The sequence below is a fragment of the Herpailurus yagouaroundi genome, unplaced genomic scaffold (assembly GCF_014898765.1).
Source record: "Herpailurus yagouaroundi ecotype Mexico unplaced genomic scaffold, PumYag 207, whole genome shotgun sequence".
NCBI lineage: Eukaryota > Metazoa > Chordata > Mammalia > Carnivora > Felidae > Herpailurus > Herpailurus yagouaroundi.
In genome coordinates, this window is record NW_024412438.1 from 760,474 (window position 1) to 766,953 (window position 6,480).

The window sequence follows — 6,480 nt, forward strand, 5'->3', positions numbered from 1 at the left end:
TCCTGGGGCGCCTCTCCCCGACCCGAGGGTCGGAGACCGAGCCCCCAGACCTCCGGGGATGGAGGTGTGCATTCTTGCGGGCCACGGACCCGGCTACGCGGAGTCCGGTCTGGGATATGGAAAGATCGATTTCCTCTCCCCCCCCCCCCCGCACCCCCCTCCCCTCCACGAGGGCTGCGAGAAGGGAGAGTCATTTCTGATGTTAATTAGTGGCAGGAGACGCTCCCCGCTTCCCGTGCATACGGGGATTTCCCTGACACCCGCACCACCGCATCCCCCTCGCTACCAAAAATAATTTAATTACTCTGGGTTCTAGCTGTGAGCGGCAACCACCCCGTCAGTATGGGACGCTGCCTCATTAACACTTTTTCCCTCCCCTCCTGGTTTGAGCGCTGGGATTAATTACAAAGGGAACCGTGCCCTGGGGGAGCAAGGGCGGGGGAGGCGCAGGCCCTGGGAGCTTGGAGGAAGGGGAGAGGGGGCCCTTCTCCCAGGAAAACTCCAAAGGCCTATCAGGTCCCCAACCCCAGTCAGGCAGGCTCTTGGCTTCAGATACCTCGGAGTCGGGGTACTCTACAGGGATTCTAGGGTATCACAAAATATCCCACATAATTGGGGCATTTCTGCTTCGCAGCACTCCACAGAACCAGTTAGGGTTCATGAAGTGGGGCAGTTGCTCTGAACCCCACCAAGAGTCTCCCCCATCATAAACGTGGGAAGTCCTTCCCTTTGGAGCGAGCGAAACCTTGAAGTATTATTATATTATCATATTGCTGTGCAAACCAGCACTTACCTAGGGTCACAATACTTCAAAAGCACGGTCACACCTCCACGGGCAGGTCCTGGCCTTCTCACCATCTCAACATCTTCCAGTGTTCAGGCCCGATACCTTCTCGCCCAACCCTGTGATTCAGAAGTCCAAAGGGAAGGACATTCCCAGCCTCCGTGCCTCACTTATTTGGGGAGTTTTGCTCCTCCCTGATGAAATGTTTTCTCTGAGACCTAAGCTCGTCCCTTACAATTGTCCATTCTAACCTAACCAGCCACGAGGACAAGAGCCGTCTTCATCCACATTGGGACCATTCAAAGATGGAAAACCTTAAGCAGCAGGTTCTCCTCTGCCCAAACCCTTGCCTCTCTCCTCATCCCCCCCACCCATCCACATCCTGCGTGAGCAAGTGACTCAGTACTGAGACTACATGAAATACGCAGAATCATTACTTCCGGTACCCAAGTCCCTGAGGGGGGCCGGGTACTCCTTAGCGTGGTGCCTGTCATGGGCAGTATTTGAGGGACAAGTGGCAGGAAAGCTAGGAAGGGGAAAGGGAGGTAGAGCAGGCTTAGGCGTCCCCAGGCCTGCCCAGAGCACACCCCCAGGGCTAGGCGGCAAGTGTATAACTTGACCCAGTGATGGGGCTCCCGCAGCTGCCCTGCTAGCTGACTATCCAGCAGGTCAGCGCAAGGTATGTTCACATGATGTTAGCCTGTTTCACAAGCTTCAGAAGGGCCCGAAGAATCAGAAACAGGGCTTCTGACCCCGGAATTACAGATAATTCTGTAGACTGGCCCCGCCTAAAGCCAAAACCAAAGACGTCAACAGATAAGGCTTCAGGATTAACAGATGTCAGGCATCAACCTGGAATAAACTCAATCTCTCCTTTTTCTTCTCTAAAGGTGAAATTGGGGGCTTTCGGTTCTGCCTCTGCAACAAAAGCACGGGCTTACAGAGGAGACGTCCAACATTCACTCTAACCGGTGCAAAGTGTCCCATGCAGCCATTCTCTGGACCGCCCTCCATGGTCACCCCTAGAATGGACGCCCATCTGGATTTCACACATCCTGAACTCACAGAGGGAAGAAATGGGAGCTCCAAAGAGGAGGCCCGCGTATCCTAGGGCCCAAGGGACCTAGCCCAATTCCTTTTTAATTTTTGATTTTTTTAAAGCTTATTTATTTTTGAGAGACAGGGCATGAGCGGAGCGGGGGGGGGGTGGGGAGAGAGAGAGAGGCACACACAGAATCCAAAGCAGAGCCTGACGTGGGGCTCACACCCACGAACCCTGAGATCATGGCCTGAGCTGAAGTCAGATGCTTCGTTGAACCGAGCCACCCCTTAGCCTTAGCCTAATTCTTTAGGAGAGAAGACTACGCTGAAGTGACATCCAGCTGGGATTTTCCCAAGGGGCCCAACCCTCAGTGACAGAGGGAGGGCAGGAGCCTGAAGGAGTGGAACAGATTGCACAGCTCCTAGCTTTGAGGACACGGGCAAGTTTCTTCATTTCTTCGAGGCTCAATTCCTGTGTCTATAGGATGGGACTAATAAGGGTAACAGCAGGAACCCCTCCACGTACCCATCATGCCCCAGTCAATTCCCAGCCCAACTCCCCCTCTTTGTTATGTACCTCAGAAGATTCCTAGTGCTTTCTGGAATCTGGCTCAAGGAGGGGGGGCTCTTCGCCAAAAGCCAGGGCCCTCAGTAAAAGTTCTTCCATTTCCCCACTGCCTCGAGGGCCTGAGGCAGTAGGGATCGAACAGGCTGACCAGAGGCCTCTCAGGAGCCCTGGTCCTGGTCCTCCTCCACGGAGGATGCAAAAGGTTCATAAAGTAGCAGCGGACACTCTCTAAGGGAAAACGCCCCAGCCGAGAGAGAGAGAGGGCCCGCTTCCGGTGCAGATGAAACTGTTCCCGGAAGTCAGGCCCAGAGCCCGGCCACCGACATTAGGTGTTCCGCTCTGGTGAAAAGTTGGGCCTCTTTGCGGCACCACTGTGGAGAAAGGGGTCTCCTCAGTACCTTGCTTAAACCCAGAAGCTTCGCAGCTAGGGGGGTGGCCATCAAAGTCCTTCACTGGGAGTGAGGAACAGTTTCTCCAACTCCCGGGTACAGGTGGCCCCAGTAATGCCCACATCCCAGCCAGGCCTACCATGTTGGTACATCCCTGCTGATAAAACTGGGAACGGTTCTATCTCCCAGGATAATCAGAGCTCTTTCAGCAGCACCCACGTTCCTGGAAAGGCTACCCTCAATGCTTGCAAAAGTATTTCCAGACCCAGTCTATACCGTGAAACAAGTGACTTTTTTTTTTTCCCACTTTTAGTGAGAAAGGGAACAAAATAGCAAAACTCCTCCCCTGGTTAAGAATGTTGTGCTACCACAGGGTTGTTGTGAGGTGTCTCTGTCTTCACGGAGCTCCTGATCTCTTTGAGAAGCAAAACCGAGCCTCGTTTGTTTTTCCGTGAATGGCACGTAAAAGTCACTACATTGGTGTTACTTCCTTTTCCTTCTAATTCCCTTCTCTATCCCTAGTCCTCACCTGTCCCAACCCTTTGCCATCCCCTGTCATCCAACCTTTATCAAGCGTGAGCTTCCTCAAATCCCATCCCGCTATCACCAATCTACAAAGTTACCTACAATTAAACCCGTGGTTCTCAACCTTGACTGCAGATTTTAATCACCTGGGAAGCTCTGAAAACATACGAAAGCCCAGGACCCATCCCAGAGTAATTAAACCAGAAACTTCCGAGGCGCACCCAGCCATCAGCATTTTTTTTTTTTAAGTTACCTCTGCGATTCTAATGTGAGAACCGCTAAGTCAGACTCTTTCTGATTCCCTTCCTCCTTCCTCCGCAGAATAAATGCCCCACCTCCCGTGCCAAGGACTACTTCCTCCAGGTTCGCCTTAGATGCTGTCCTTTCCTACGTCCATCTGTCTCTCCTGCGTCTGACTTAGGCCTCCTGGCTCATCCGTGCCCAGCTGGCAGAACTAAGTAAAAACAGGCACCTCCACTCTGTAAGGCTCCCTTTGCTGCAACCCTCCTTCTCCCCTCCTTCTCATTCCACCCTCTTGGAAGAGTAGATTCCTCACCACCGTCCTCCCTCCTCCCTTCACTCCTTGGCTCCTTGCATCCCAGTCATCTTCTCCATCTCCCCTCCTCCTGACTTCAGATATTGACATTTCCCAGAACTCAAGCTTTGGCCCCTTTACTCTCACCTCACATGCTCTCCCAGAAGACTGTCATTCTGTCTCGTGGCTTCCATCAGTACGTACTTATCAGTGTTCCTAAGTCCAGATCTCATGTTGCCAGCACCCTGATGGCCATTTTCCCCCATTTTATGGATCTATCCTAACGTATTTAGTTAGTTAGTTAGTTATTTTTAATATGAAATTTATTGTCAAATTGGTTTCCATACAAGCCCCAGTGATCATCCGGAAAGGCGCCCTCCTCAGTGCCCATCCCCCACTTTCCCCGCCCTCCCACCCCCCATCAACCCTCAGTTTATTCTCAGTTTTTAAGAGTCTCTTATGGTTTGCCTCCCTCCCTCTCTAACTTTTTTTTTTCCTCCTTCCCCTCCCCTCCTATTAAGTTTCTCACGATCCACAAAAGAGTGAAAACATATGGTATCGGTCTTTCTCTGTATGACTTATTTCACTCTCCAGTTCCATCCACGTTGCTACAAAGGGCCATATTTCATTCTTTCTCATTGCCAAGTAGTATTCCATTGTGTATATAAACCACAACTTCTTTATCCGTTCCTGATGGACATTTTAACTTGGCTCTTCTTTGGGTGTAATAGGTTTAAAGGGAACACGTTTTCTTCCCTCCACTCCCACCCCCTTGGCCTTTTCAGACCTTTCTCACTTCCAAACGTGTATCATTCCCTTACCGATGGAACTTCCCCTGCTTTGCCAATGTGATGTTTCTGAAAGAGAAATCTGACGGTCACTCCCTCGCCTAGAACAACCCAGTGGCAAGATGAAGTCAAACCTTCTTGGCACTCTGTGTGAAGGAGTACCTGACTCCCTCTCCCCCTCCAGCCTTCTCTCCTGTTACCCTCTGTGCATTCAAAGCCCAGTCAACATAGATACATTCAAACTTTCCTCACGAATGGGTTACTCTGCCAACTCGGGACTCCCATTACCGCTTCCCTCTACCTTCATATGGGGTTTCCTTTGCCTGAAATGTCATCCTCCTCCTTCTCTGCTTAGAAAATTCTGTTCACCCTTCAAGACTCAGCTGTGGTCCCTCTTTGAGGCCTCTCCAACTTTCCCCGAGCAAAGTTAGATGCCCCTCCCCCAGAGGGCCTCCTTTGTGCTCCCAAAGCTCTGCATTTTACGACACTGTATGGTAATTTCTTATTTACATATCTGTCTGCCCAGCTGGTCTGTGAGCTTCTGAAGTGGAAGAAACAGTGCTTTATTTATTTTCTAAACGCAGAACTTAGCTCAGTGAATGGTACACAACAGTAAATGTTTGTCTACAGGAACAGATAGGAGAAGAGCCTGAGTGGAATATTTGATGTTAAAGGAATCTAGGTGTAAGTAATAGAATTATAACATTTTGAGACTGGAAGGCATCTTTCTCTATTCTACGGACAAGGAAAAGCTACAGAGCAAGTAACACCTTGCCCTCAAATGGTACAACTAATTAGTAGAGGCACCAGAGCTGGAACCTAGGTCTCCTGACGTCTTGTTCAGTAGTCTGTCAACGGCCCTCTATTAACAGACCATTAATTGTTTGAAATAAAGAACAGGACAGTCGCTCTTAGCTTTTTGTAGACTGCTGCAGTCTTTGAGACTTTTATGAAAGCTACAGGTTCCCCACCAAAACAAAAAAACAAAAAACAAAAAAACAAAAAAAACCACACATATAGAATTTCACATCCACTTTCAGGGGTTAGAGGGAGTTCGTGGCTATGTGAAAGATGGTGTGAAGGAAGAATCTAGAAATGGAGAGACCAGTGAGAAGGCTAATGCGGTAGTTGGGAAGAGAGAGAGAAAGAGAGAATACAAGAACGAGAACCAGTAAGTGCTGGCTCCAAGACTGGGGCGGGGGGTGGGGGGTGGGGAGGAGTTAGAAAGGAAAGTTCAAATTTGAGAGGTGACCTGTGGGTGGGATGGGTACAGTGGAGGGACAAAGAGGCATTTAAGATGACTCAGAGGCTTCTGGTATAGATATCAAGGAAAATGGTGATGCCACACATCAAATTATGGGCTAGTGAGAGAGAGTAGGTTTGCAGGCAAATAATGTGTTTGATTTGACAGGTGTCTTAGATGCCTGGAGGCCATCAGGTTGGGGATGTCCAAAGGAAGCTGGCAATAACACAAGTACCTTCCACATCTTCTCTTGCCGCTCTTCCTCTGGCCATCTGGATAATCCATTTTTCCCTGAACCAAACACATACTTTCCTACCTCCATCCTCTTTGCTCACCCTACTCCCTCAATATGGTGCCCTTCCAACCCCCTCACCTTTATCCAAAATATTTCACGGTCCAGTTCAAATGATATTTTCTCTGTTACACCTTTCCTGACACCACCAGTCTGATCTAATCTCTCCCTTCTCTAAGATCCCAAATCTTTCTCTGAACCTCTCTTACCATATTTTATATTTGGACTTTCAGTTATTTACATCATTCAGTAAAAGGCTGAAAGGAAGAAAAAGGAATAAAGGACAGATGGTACAAAGAGAAAACAAACAGCAAG